This window comes from Gossypium hirsutum, chromosome A08 (genome assembly GCF_007990345.1).
Source record: "Gossypium hirsutum isolate 1008001.06 chromosome A08, Gossypium_hirsutum_v2.1, whole genome shotgun sequence".
Lineage (NCBI taxonomy): Eukaryota > Viridiplantae > Streptophyta > Magnoliopsida > Malvales > Malvaceae > Gossypium > Gossypium hirsutum.
The window spans coordinates 118080510-118095596 of record NC_053431.1 but is presented as its reverse complement, the minus strand read 5'-3'; the positions used below and the strand labels follow the sequence as shown (position 1 = coordinate 118095596).

Genomic DNA, 15087 nt, shown 5'->3' with positions numbered 1-15087 from the left:
TCATATTGTTTCATATTATACGAATGTACTAATATTTTACATTCAACCCAATATAACATACAATTTAACATATTTTCATGCTCAATTATGATACACAAATTTACCTGACAAAATTGCAAAAATACCCAAATTTAGGGGCATATTGGTAATTTTTCATTTTTCCCGATTTTCATCCGATTTTGATCTAAATTGTCCATTCAATTTATTAATTTAAACAATAAATCAATTCATTTCCTTCAAATTGGTCATTTTTGATATCCTTACAAAATTGCCCCTAAAATTTTACTTTTATTCAATTTAGTCTTTGAGCCTAAAACATACAAATTAGCCATGCTAGCTGAATATTTATACATATTCTCCATTCCTCATCCTTAATTTATATAACATGCTACAAGTAACATTATCAATACTTTCACTATTCACTTATATGTATATTCAAAACTGTCCATTTGCGTCATAGTCACTAAATTATTTATATCTTGAGCTACAGACCTCAAAATTAAGATCGGATAATTTTCCCTAAAACTAGACATACATATCTTATTACCATAAAATTTTTAGAATTTTTGGCTTAGCTAACAAGTACAGTTTATTCTTTAAATTCACTTCTATTCTGCTATCTAACAGTTCTGACCCTTCCTTACTAAGGATTAATTATCTCCTCGTACAGGATTCAAATGATGTTCATGTTTATTTCTATTGAAAATAGACTCATTTAGGATTCTAAAAATATTAATTTAAGCCCACAATTATTTTTATCCAATTTTCGATGATTTTCCAAAGTCAAAATAGGGGAACCCAAAATCATTCTGACCTTGTCTCACAAAATTTATCATATTTCATGATTTACAATTCCATTGCTTACATTGTTTCTTCTATAAGAAACTAGACTCAATAAAATTTAATTTCATGTTTTATTAAACCTCTAATTCATCTTCTACAATTTTTGGTGATTTTTCAAAGTTAGCTTACTGCTGCTGTCCAAAACTGTTTTAGTGCAAGATATTATTTATCATGTTTATAACACCCTTATTCCCTTTCTCTACAATATTTTTCATCACTTTCTCCTATTTCCCTTCACTAACTCATCAAGATCATAGAACATTATATAAGAAAACTCTACTATAACATTATTTCCATGTTTTCTCAATAATAACAAACTTAAAAATATATTGAAATATTGATGTACTTACCTTGTTCTATTGATTCCAATCTTTAATTTGATTTTTTTTCTCTCTTCCAGCTTCTATTCCTTGAATCCAATTTGATATTCTAACTCCCCATAGTCTCCTTAACATTTTTCTCCCTTGGTAGCTATGGAAATTCTTTTGATTTCTAGGTGAAAATGGTGAATTTTTGGTAGAAGGACTAAATTGTAAAGAATGAAAAGTTTCTTTCTTTTCTTCTCTTCTTCCTAACGTGAATGCATGGAAAAATGGATGAGAATTTCCTCATCTTTCTTCCTTTATATATACTAATAAAATAATAATAAAATAATAAAATATCATATAAAAAATCAAATTAAAATATTAATAACCAATATTTAATTAATAATTAATCTAAAATATCTCCAACATCATCATTAATTTCTAGATTTATCTCTCTTCCAATTGACCATTTTGCCCTTTTTGATCTTTTAAAATTCCATTATTGAGTCATCACTTAATTTTGATAAAATTACAATTTAGTCCCTCATAATTCTTCACCTATTCAATTTGGTCCTAATTTATCAATTTTTCCTTGGTTTCTAGATCCTTCCACCCTTAAAATATTTATACTATTAGCCCTTCAAAATTTTCATATTTACACTTTAATCCCTCAAATTTTGAGTATTTACTCTTGGGCCACAAAACTTTTCTTACTTCTACAATTTAGTCCTTTCTTGAATCATTATGTCATAATATACTTTCCAGTGACATAACTCAATTTTCTTTTTCTTGTCACTTTATTTCCTTATTTTACTATATTAAGAGTAATATCTTACTGTATAAATTTTTAGGGTGTTACAGTTGTTTTGGGACCACAAATCCGAAGTCATAAAATTTATTTTAATATTATTTTAATATTACCGTTTGTATGCTCAATTTTTGAAATAAAAATAAATTGCATAAAGTGAGAAAGTTGAGTTCTATTAGCCAAAGGTGTCAAATAGCTATAGAACTTTAATGTAGAAGCTCTTATTGAGTAATTAGACCACTAATTGAGTTAGTGGATGTACATGGAGTGAAATCATAAAAAAATCTTAGGGTTAGGTTAATATTAAGTATGAATTGATAAAATAATAAAAATAAAAGAAAAAGCTTCATCTCTTTCATTTTTCCACCGAAAATTCAGCAAGAAATACCATTTTTGGAGCTTCAAATTTCAGCAACATAAACCTCTAGCATGTAAGTGATTTTTAAGGTCGTTTTTGTTGATTTTTATGTTTTTGAAACCCTTGTTTTATGCTAGTTAATTAGGGGGTTAATTTGCAATAAGATGGAAAGTCTAGGGTTTTTCCATGAGAGCATTTTGGTTATTTTTGAAGTTTAATGAAAGAAAATGAATCTTGGTTGTTAAATAAACAACTTTTGTTAAAAAAATTTTAATGAAATTGTCTATTAAGGGCTTAATAGAGAAAGATGAAAATTTGGTGTTAATCATGTGAAAATGTGAAATATATGGGCTGATTTAGGTGTTTATGAAAATCAGCTAGGATTGTGTATAGGTGAAATTGCATAAATTTCATTTTACGATCTTAGGGACTAAATTGTAAAGAAGTCAAATGTTTAGGGGAAAAATAGTAATTTTATCCTAATATGAAATTGAGGTGAATTAAATTGAATAATGATTAAATGAGTTAAATTTGATATTATATAAATCAAGAAAAGCCACGTTCGGACTTAAACCGGGGAAAAGAAAAAGTAGTGGAGTGAACGGTTGACTTACTCCGTATTAATTCGAGGTAAGTTCATATAATCACAATTTGTTTTTATATACTTTAATTGAATTATATGTATGTGAATTTAATAATTATGATGCATATATATGGAATGCATAACTAATATAGTACTATAAATGTCGGGCCCTATTTGAACCCTAGAAATTCGTAAGATACAAATGACGTGTCATGTCATTAGGGTTACCGATTTTGGTTGAGATCCTGCATGTGTTGCAGGCTCACCGCAGCTCGTATGAGCTTACTGATTCTCAGCTCGTAAGAGCTTACCGTTATTCAGCTCGTAGGAGCTTATTAATATTCTGCTCGAATGAGCTTACCATTTATCGCTCGAATGAACATACATGTATAAGGATTGACGGTTTACCGTTCAGTACACTTCGTGTTACCACCTGCGTATCCTACAATATTCTAGATGGTTCAATGGGCATAGTAGTAATACAGGACTATACAAGTTCGATATGATAAGCACAAGTATTTGTATGGAAATGGTTGATATTTGATATATGATTATATAGCATAAATGTTACATGTATAGGGAATTTGACAATTTGATGAATTCATATATGATTTTCGATTTTATGTGAATATATGACTAACTTGATTATGGGTTGTATGATAGGCTTTGGCCAAATTGAATTGAGTTATGTTTCAAGTTATTTACCTAAATTTGTAGTTATATGGTAAGTTTTATTCTTTGAATTACGAACTTACTCAGCTTAATTGCTTACTCTGTTTATTTTCATATGTATTTAATGGTTCAGAAACTCGCTCGATTTTGGAAGTTGTCGGAGATCGCGTCACACTATTAAACTCTATTTTGGTACTTAGACTTTACATTTTGGGTTAAATGGCGTGTATAGGTGTTTTGGCTAATGTGGCCTATATGTCTTATGTTGTTTTGGTTATATCATGTTGTGGTGTAAATGTTCATGTTATAAACTTGATATTGGTTGGTTTTAAGTACCTATTTATGCCATAGTTGTATGCCAATTGATGTGTATAGGTTGGTACCATTGTGGGTGAGGAATATGCCTTGGAAAATAGCCTATTTTTGTCCACACGGGCAGAGACACGGGCGTGTGGCTTAGGCGTGTGTGACAAACGGCCAAGTGACACAGCCGTGTGTCCACTAATGCTTCTTTTGAAATCAAGTCAGTAGCTTCACACGGCCTAGCACACGGGCGTGTGGCTTGGCCGTGTGGTACAAGTTAGTATACCCTCCAGTTTTTACACGGCCTACCACACGGCCTAGGCACACGGGCGTGTGAGGCCTTTTCAAAGGGTACAGGACCTGGCACACGGGCGTGTGGTCTAGCCGTGTGACCCAAGTAGAGAGTTACATGGGGTTGAACACGGCCTGAAGCACGGGTGTGTCCCATAGCCACACGGGCGTGTCCCCTGTCCACATGGGCGTGTGACCCCTGCACTTTAAAAAACTTTTCATGTTTTCTTAAAAATTCGTAGAGAACTCGGTTTAGTCCTAGACCACTTCTAATGTCTATTTGGGGCCTCGAGGGCTCGTATTAGGGACTATGTAAATGTATTTAAATGGTTTTTTTATATGAATGATAAATGTATACGAAATGTGTGATTGATTGATTTATAAGTCCGGTAATGCTTCGTAACCATGTTCCGACATCGATTACGGGTTAGGGGTAGTATAGCCCATATGAATAAAGTACTGATGATTGTCTTCAGAAGCGCCACTAAAACCTAATTGCCAAATATGGGCTATTCCTTTTGCAATGTTTTCTTCTTAAATGCCGCTAATTGCTACACTTTTAGTGGCAGTCCATACAAAAACGCCACAAAATACTTTTTAATTTTATTTTAGAATGGTATATTACTTCGTAATATTGTCTACTATAAGTAATCATTTTTTTCTTATAGTATTGTTATGAAAAAATAAATTTGTTTTTTTATATATTACAATATAAATTCATTTGTTATTACAGAAAACAATAATTACTATTTTAAAACCTAATAATTAGAAATAAATTAAATTAAACTTTACTTTGAATAAATTTAGATTCATGATGTCAATAAATATTAATTGAATCTTTAATTTATGAAAATTTGATCATTTAATTGGGTAATTGTGTTTATATAATACATTGAAATTAACTTAATTTAGATGGAAGTAGTAATATATTGTTTCAACAAAAAAAAAACATTTAAAACAAAGGGTGGCCAAATATGCTTGTTGTGCATCAGCCTCATATGGAGGAGCTACTACAAATTCAACATTCTCTGTTTTCAGGATCCGAAAAGTAACAACGTAAGTTCGGAAAGGATGTAAATGGAACAGGAATGAGAAATATTCGAAACTTTTATGATGAACAAAAGTCAGAGAAAATTATATGAAAAAACCATTTTAGATGGCCTAATTATTTTTTTTCTTATACTATTGTTTGATATCATTGCATGCCCTTCTTTTGTGATTTTATTAAAACTTGACCTTGCTGCTTTGATTTATATATGATTAATGTCTTCTTCTTTTTTTGCAGGGCCTGATTCTGAAATTTTACCATCATGGTTTCAGTTTTTTAACAAAATGCTCGTACGTACCTTGTCTTCTTCAGATCATGAAGCTTTTTGACCATCCTGTGGCATGTAAGCTTTGGAAATTTATGAGATAAATTTCTTGCTTTTTTTCCATGTTGCTATTGTTGAGATCTACTAATCTTGTTTCTTTCACTTACGGGTTTGGTTCAATGTTTATCCTAGATGTTGTTACTAGCCTCAGTGTTTCCATGGCATGCGCATTTTCTTTTCTTTTTTTACTTAACCCCTTGTTGTTTAATCTCTGATCACTTGAAAAATCTTTCACTTGTACTTAAAATAAATCCATCTCTTACTAAGGAAGAGATTAAAGTTTTCTGGAGATCAAAGAAGAAAACAAAGGAAGAGCATCTTAAGGCTATATATGGTTCTCCAGATCGTTGCAATCAGCAGGTACAAGTTTTTGTTAAAGACTTTTAAAATTATATAATTTTATATATAGTAGGTTAGCACCCCATATAGGTTAAGGCCTGGAAGATTAAGGGCCTACCTTATCCTACACCTAGGTGCATAGCTGAGGCCAAAATCTCAAAACCAGTTTAATAAATTTTACAAAATGGAGAGTGAGACATCTCATTTGGTTGGTGGATAGTCCTTGGATTGGCATTCAATGGGGTAGCTTTTCTGTATAGCCATTTTGTAGGTGGGGTCGAACCCCCAAGTTGTTTTGTCCAAAATTAAAAGCACTCTGGTCTGTTTCTTTTGCATTGAATATGTAATTTATATTACTCCAAACATGACAACGAAGGCATTCTGTAGGTACTTTGGCGACACAATCAATTGTGTCGTGGAAAGTTTTTATGTCTATCAAGAATCCATATTCTGGAAAATCTAATTTTATGGTTCAGCATATGAATAATAATCCCTTCTCTCTTTTATATATAATGCTAATATTAAATTTACCGTTGGTGTTTAACGTTTTTCAACTCGCAATGTTTGTTTTAGTTGCCCTTTCCAACCATTTTCATGTTGTGAAGCGTAAATATATTTACCTTTGCTTATTTGGTTGTCATTTGACAATTAGGTTCTAGAGATTAGCTAACTTGATACCTAAGAATTCCAATTTTTTATGTGCTAAAAATCTTCTTGTCATGAAACTGCAATTTCATCTTCTTTTATTTAATATTATATGTGATCCATAAATAGCTTTTATATGTGACTTTGTTTTTCCCCTTATCTAAATCTTATGGGTATTAGGGCACGTTTAATTCACTGTAATGGAATAGGGCTGTAACGGTATAGAGCTGTAATCAGTAATTCAATTGTTTGATTGAATGTAATGGAATAGAACTATAATAGTATTATTATGTTTGGTTGAATGGAATACATATGTAGTAGCATAAAGAAAAAAACTAAAATGACTATAATACCCTTAGTAGAATTTTTTTTAGATATGATTATTGTTATTAAATTTTAATAAGATTATTATTAAATATAATTTAATCATATTTTAATATAATTATTATTACATATAATTTAATAACATTCTTAATATAATTATTTTTATATTTAATTATATTAAACAATATTTAAAATATTTTATTTACTACATTTTAAAATAGTACACTATTATTTGAATCCATTACTTCTCAAGTTATCTAAATTTTATGATTTTAACTAAAGTTTCATTTGTTATTCACATAATTTTTATATAAAAAAATTTACCTGTGTCATAATCTAAAATTAATTAATTGTATTAAACACGAAATTTTTATTAAAAGAAAAAGAAAAATTCACAAAGCATCTAAAAGAAAAACACCATCTTTTTATTTTTCTTTTTTCAACTAAAAGAAACAAACACAAAAATGTTTGTTTATCTACATTATAGAATCAGAAAAGGTGATGTTAATGAGAAAGCTTTGCATTAATGATTGCTTTAAAGGAAAGGATTAAACAAATTATACCAAATGATATAACCCCAAAAGGTCCACAATTTGGTTTCTCTTCATTTCTTCTAACAAATGAAAAATTTCCCAAAATAATAGATCACAAACAAATAAACAAAAGGTTCATTAGAACATAAAAACCCTATTCTCAGTCTCATGGCTCGCACTTTCTGAAGATCAAACCCCATCTTTATCTCTATTACTCCAATCCAGTCATTACTCCAACCTTAAACACTCAAATGCACATGCCACTGTGAAAGCTATTAAAGAATAAAAAAAGAACAATTGCTCATTAGAAGCTTCAGTGATGAATTTAAACTTCTGGAAACAGTTTTGGGAGCATTAGATGTTGGAAAATATGGACATCACATATATAATAAGGGTAATTACATGTTATTATTTACTATCATGATAGGTTAGCCCAAATTAAAAGTAATCTATGTAGAAGGCCCAAATTGCCCGGCCCAATTTCAACCTAAACCAAACTAACCCTAGCCCAAACAAAATCAGAAAAAGAAAAAAACCTAGCCCTATGTTCAGCCTTTGTACCTGCTGCCACCACCTAACCCCATCCCATCGTCCCATCACCTGCAAAACAACAATAGAGAACCAAAACAAAAATGCAAACAGTAGCAGACAAAACACAAAGAAACAAAGAAGAAAAAACAAAAAGGGGCAAAAAAGAAGCAAGAGAACAAGGAAATAGATAATAGCAAATCCATGGTATTTCGGCTATAAAGCCTGAAATCCCGAATTTTTTTGGGTACAAAAACATGAATATTGTAAAAGGGGAAGATAGATTTTTTTGGGGAGAAAAATAGAAACAAGAAAAGGGATAAAAAAGTGTAATCTCTCTGAGGATTTTTCTTTAGAAAAAAAAAGAGACAGAATACACACATACTGAATAGCAAAAAAGAAATTAAAAAAGTCATTGAAAGGTGATTTCGCTTTTTTTTTCTCCTTCATTTTCGATCTGCTTGTGATTTTTTATCATAGAAAACGAAAAGCGTGTTTTGAAACAACACCGATGAAAGCCCACACATCTCGGAAACATAGAGATTCGGGCTAGGATTGTTTTCTTTATTATTATTTTTATTTTCATCAGATTTTGCTTTGTTTTTTGGTAGAATAGCATAAGATTTTAAGTTTTTCCTTTAAAAAAAAAGAAGAAAAAAGGGAGAAGGAGTGCGCTTACTTGATCTCCGTGGGCGTGTCCTCCGTTGACAAGGTTCGATCGCCATTGGTGCACAGTCAGCCATCAAATAAATGATGGTTTAGGCAGCTGCATGTTGAATCAAACACTAGGGGAAGGGGTTAAAGCTTCTATTTTTAAAAATAAAAATGAAAGGTTGCTGAGTTTTGAAAAGGAAATGAATGGGAATTAAACTTTAGCATCAGACTTGGAAATGATGGAGTTTAAAGGAGGGCACCCACGCGTGTTGACCCAATCCAAAACATTGGATCTGCATTCTTTTGTTTCAAATGGGTTAATGTCGCATTTGGTCCTCCTCTTTCGCGCCAATTTTCAATCGGCTTCTATTTGTGCTTTGTTTATTTTTTAAATGTTCCCTAATATTTGTATGTTCTTACATTTTAGCCCACGGTGTACTGCTGCGTTTTAGGCTCTGGAATATTCCCAATTCTAGTCCTCATACGATCGTGTGCATCATATATTGGCCTCATAAACTATTTCATTCCTAAATTATTCTTATTATTTTTAATTTGATTTCAATTAGTTTCCTTTTTCTTCATTTCATACTTCTTTAATCTATGTTCACCATCATACGTCATTTGATTACTCATTTTGGAGTAGTTATATTTTCATGTTCTGTACATTATTTTATGCAATTTCTTTTTATACATTATCATATACATATATATTATAGTAAGGCTAATGTTACTTCATTTGTATAATGTTTTCTTTTGTATTCTAACCATGTATTTTAGCATAAATTTTTGCTACAATAATATGTTTTGTATATATATATTTTACATAAAATTATTTTTTCTGCTTGCTTATATTAGTATACATATTTGGTTTATATAATATTAAACCTATACACATTATCATTTCTATATAAATTTGCATGTACTCTCTTTTAAATTTATATGTATATATATCGATACACTTATTACTTTAATAGATTTTTTTATTTAAAATACTTTTTGCTTTATGATTTATTAAATCTTCTCTTTATATATATATGAAATTATTTTTAGAAACTTCATCTTTGTAATTTTAAAAATTATTATTTTTGAGTATTTCTCGATATTATGTTTATGTTTTAATATAGCCTCTTATTTAAATATTTTTAATAAAAGGGTGTGTATATAATTTTTAGATTAACAATATATGTATATATTATTAATTTCATGATCGTTTTTTTTACAATAGATTTCCATGTACATATGTCTTTTAAATCTATTTTGTGTATACATGTTTTTTAGTTATCGTGATAATTACCCCTTTTTATATAAAATCTTTATTGTAAAGTTTTCATCATATTGTTTTAAATTTTGTATAATACTTCATTTAAATATTCTTATATATTATTATGCATATGCAGTTCATGGTAAAATTAGTTTTATTATATATGTAATATTAATTCTATGTTACTTTACATGTATGATTTCTTTTCAATCTATTTTCATATATACTTTAAAACCTTATGTATATAACATATATTTCATCATACCTTTTTGTTATTTGAAAACCTTCCATGGTGTATATATTACTTAAATCATTTCCCCTTTTATTATATGTATATGGTCATCTTTAAATAGACATTTTATAATAAAAAAATACTTTGTATATATGAGTGTGTTTTTTTTAGTCTATAACTTGTAATAAAATTAATTTAATCTTATGTGCATATTTAGTCCCATGCCAATTTATTTTACAAATTCTCTCAAATTTATTTATATATATTATTTTGTGTATATAAGTTTTTCTTTTAGAACATATTTTATTATATATTGTTTTGATTTTAAGTCTCACATTTAAATACCATTTTTGTGTGTATATACATTTGTCAACTTTGAATATATACGTCATCTTTAAAACGTTTGCGTCCATTTTATAATTTGTTATAAAATTAATTTAAGCTTGTAGGTATTTCTATGTTTTTACACATAATTGTTTTTTTTAAAGTTACTTATGTACATGTATTGTAAATCTATTATGTGTCTAAAATTACATTTTCTATACATTTTTACAATCCTTTCATATTTCGTACGCAATTTCGAAATTTTCTATATGTATATATTGTCATTTTTAAACCAATATGTTTTAATGTTTGATATATTGCTCGATCAAAAATCCATTTCACTTCACATATTTTAACAAACAAGTATATATCTTTAATTTTCTAAATTCATCCATTCATGTATTATACATTGTGTGTTTATTATTTCAAGCTAGTTGGGTACTATGGATCATATCATATTAGGTTTTATATATCATTGTGGTGTACTTTCATGTATTGTTTTATTTCGTTTTGCACGATACGTTGTCATTATAATTGTGTTTTGATATTGTTATGTCAATTAGTATCCCATGCATGCTTGTGATTGGATTATATGTTTTAGGTTAGTTATACTTAAATTTTAGTTCGTTAAGCATTATGTCTCGTATGTACGTATTACCTCATTCGTCATTTTCCATTTGATTTTTGAAATGTGGTTTTATAAAATACAAATTCTTAAGGCCGACTCCGTTTTTTTATCTCAAGTCAAATTGATACTTTTAAGCTGGTTTTATAAGTATCCATTTAAAAATTCTTTAAATTGAAGACGAGATTCGATATTTGGCAATTCGTGGAATAGTGCCCTAACGCGTTGGGTTGCAATTTCGCGTTTGCTCAAAATAATCGAATGTCCCTTCAAGATTTTACTCATGCCTTTTAAAAATTCTTTAAAACGAAAGAAATATTTGGCGTTTGACAATTCGAGAATCATGCCCTATTGTGTTGGATTGTGATCTCTCGCTTGCTCGAAACAATTGAACAGTCATTTATATTCTCACTCATGTTTATTAAAAATACTTTAAAACGAAGATGATGTTCAATGTTTGGCGATTTGAGAATCGAGCCCTATCGTGTTGGGTTGGGCTTTTTCATTTGTCCAAAATAATCGAACATCTCTTCGGAATTTCACACGTATTTTCTAAGGTAAGGCAATGGTCAATGTTTGGAAATTCGAGGAATCGTACCCTACTGTGCTGGGTCTCGATTTTTCGTTGGACTAAATAGTTGGGCATCCTTTTGTGATTCTTGAATTATAAACTTTCGGACGTCGAAACAAGAAAGTTTTGGCGATCAACTCGGGTTATTCAACTTTTATTAAAAAACCACATTTCAAAAAAAAAACTTTTTAATTTTAGACATAAGGACAGTATTTAATCGATTCGGTACCAATTTTGGGCGTAGTGAGGGTGCTAATCCTTCCTCATGCGTAACCGACTCCCGAACCCGTTTTCTCAAAAGTTCGTAGACCAAAATCATTGTTTTAATAAACCAAAAATGTTTTGTTAAACTAATCTCATTTTTAGGTGATCCGATCACACCAAAACAAAATATCGGTGGTGACTCCATGCATTTGTTTTTCAAAAGTCGATTACCCCCATTTTCGCTTTCCAAAAAGTCGATCCATCATTTTTAAATTGAAGAAATAAAAAAAATGGTTTCGACAATCTAATTTGGTTAAAATTTTATTGGGCTTTAGTTATTAAATAAAGTATGGGTCAAATATGTGTAGATACTCTAGTAGTTGAGTTCTAATCAAATTCTAATTAATGATAGGCTAATTAGAATTTGATTAGAATTACTATGCCAAGGTTATAAATATTAGGGTTATCCCATCATTAGGAAAGAGAGAGTAGATATTCTCTAAATTTCTTATGTGCTAATTTGGAAGATTAAATTCTCTGAATTTCTTGTGTGCTAATTTGGAAGATTAAATCCCTAAGATCGGGTAAACTTCAAGAAATTCATGGATTTAGGTACGCTTCCACATCTAGTTTTGTTCTTGATTTATTCTTGATGATTAGACATGATAGATCCCGGTTTACAGTTCTAATTTTATATTAGATATTATTTAAAATTCTAGCAAGTGGTATCATAGTTTTGTCATGTTGAATCATTGAGAATGAATTGATTCTTTATTAATTTTGGATTGATTCGTTTTTTTTAGTTTTATGGATTTGATATTTTAATTATATATTATATTGAATCTTTGAGATTCTTGATAAATTTTTGGGTTTTGATTCTTTAAATAAAGTTTTAAGGTTTTATAAATATAATCTAGTTTAATATTTGCATATGCTATTCGAAAGATGAAGGTTTATTCATTTATTTATAATCAATTGATAAAAATTGATTTGTGAGATTTCTTTCTCTTCTTTTCACACAATTATTTTATAAATTTTGGTTAAAGTCATTATTAAATTAAAATTACAGACTTACAACTTTTTTTCAATTGAAGAATTCCAATTGGGTTGTATAATTGATTTTGAAAGTTAATTCACTTGATACTCGAATAAATGAATGTTGGTAAGATGTTTTTTTTTTGCACTATTTGTTTTAAATTTTCTGTTTGTAGTTGAATATATATGGAATCATCATCTTTTATCATTCAATTCATATATATGAATGATTACTTTTCGTTTCTTTTATAATTATTTTATGTAAGTTTTAGTCTTTATGGAATCTGACTAAAATTAAAATATTTGGGATTATTTTTTTAAATATGGTGGCTATGAATTTTCATAGGTAGTTGCGTATATAAAAACTTTTATATAATTTGGGATTCTTTTTATATTTTGTAGTTATGGATTTTTTTTAGTATTTGTGCGTATAAAGAAGTTTTATGATAATGTCTTTAGTCATGAATATAAATTTGAGTTTACATGAAATATGTAAAGCAAACCAGTATTATTTTTATATTTGTGGTGTATATATATTATATGCATATCAATGATTTTGAGGATTAATGCATGATTATAGTTTGTGTGAACAGGTGTTTATAACCATTATTCAATAAGATATCTTTTATAGTTTAATTGGTGAAATTAAGTTTTGATGGATATCATTGAAGTTATTATTATTATTATTATTATTATTATTATTATTTGTTATGGTTATATATTCAGTTTTATGGGTGCTTTAGTGCAAATTCATGTCAACTATATACATATTTAAATATTTTGGTTTTAAATTTAGTTATATAATCTTAGGTTTTGGCATCTTATGGTTCCAAATATTTGGTTAAATTATGATGATGTATGAATTGTGGGATACGCCAACTATTATGATTTTGTTTTTTTAAGATTTATTGGCTTGAAAATATTTTTCAAGTATTTATGTGAATATCTATTTAATCATAATACAACTTTGGATTTACATGGTAAATTCAGCGTAAGTTTTTCTATTTGATTATGAATACATGTATATGATTCAGCGTAAGTTTTTCTATTTGATTATGAATACATGTATATGCATGAATTGCTTTGGTATTTTTATCCATGCCAAAATTATGAATACATGTACTTGTTAGTTATTTGGCTTTGAACCACTACGTTATTTCTGTTTGGTTTTGATATATATGATTTTGGAACAAAAAAAGAAAGAAAGAAAGAAATAGTCAAAAAATTAAGAACAAAAAAAGAAAGAAAGAAAGAAATAGTCAAAAAATTAAGGTTTTTGGTTTTTTATTACATTATTAAGACAACCTTACTTTAGATTATTTCAGAGTCTATAAAGTAATAAAAAAATAGTTTTTTACATTTGACTTTTGGGGAAATTTAAATTTTAATATTGGTATGTTTATATATATTTTAAAATAACTTAATTGAAGCAAAAAGTTACCAAAGTAATTTTTTTGTATAAATTATTTTATTTTAAAATATAAAAGTTTGTGTGCATATAACTTAAGTTATGTTAATATTGATTGCCCAAATGAAGGTTAATAATATTACATGTGCAACGATGGTGATAAACATGTGACGGTTATTTGGTTTTACATGTGAGTAATAAATTGGCCCAAAGGAAGATTTATTATTCAACATGTTCTTATTATCAATGTTTGATTACTCCACCAACATATCACTTAAAAGTTAATATTTTGTCCAAAGATGAAATATTAATGGAGTGCCCGATATCTTGATGTGAGGCTTTCCTTTATTCAAATTATTTTAGTTTAAATTTAAAGTCTTATGTGAGGTTATTTTGATTTATTCAGCTATTATTATATTTGCCAACCTCACTGTATGTTGTTTTGGGATAAATATATAAATATATATTATTATCTTTTGATTTGATTGAAAAATGAAATTAAGGTAAATATTTTGAAACAAATAAATTTAGATTTTGGCTTTTAATTAAGGATGTTTAATATTTTACATAAATTAGTTGAAACAAAATGTCGTCAAAGTGACCTCTTTTGTGTAGATTAGTTTATTTGAAATATTAAGATGATTATATGTTTTTGTGATTCATGCGTTTATTAATTGACCCAAAGGTAAGTTAATATTTGGCAGGATTACAACGACATCTGTGATGATAAATGTGTGACAATTATAAGGTGTTTTATGTGAGCAATAAGTTAGTCCAAAGATTAATTCATTGTTTGACATAGTTTATTGTCAATGTTTGATTACTACAATAAGAGTACCGTTTACTGTTAATATTAATGTCTAAAGAC

General features: G+C 28.5%; 1 long non-coding RNA gene across 1 annotated transcript; it reads right to left on the bottom strand.

Annotated features, from left to right (window-relative positions):
- Positions 1-7392: 7392 nt before the first annotated feature.
- Positions 7393-9181, bottom strand: LOC107926926 (uncharacterized). Its single transcript, XR_001692344.2, has 2 exons — positions 8585-9181; positions 7393-7977 (listed from the first exon to the last, which is right to left on the bottom strand). It is a non-coding gene; the product is annotated as an uncharacterized lncRNA (long non-coding RNA).
- Positions 9182-15087: the final 5906 nt, after the last annotated feature.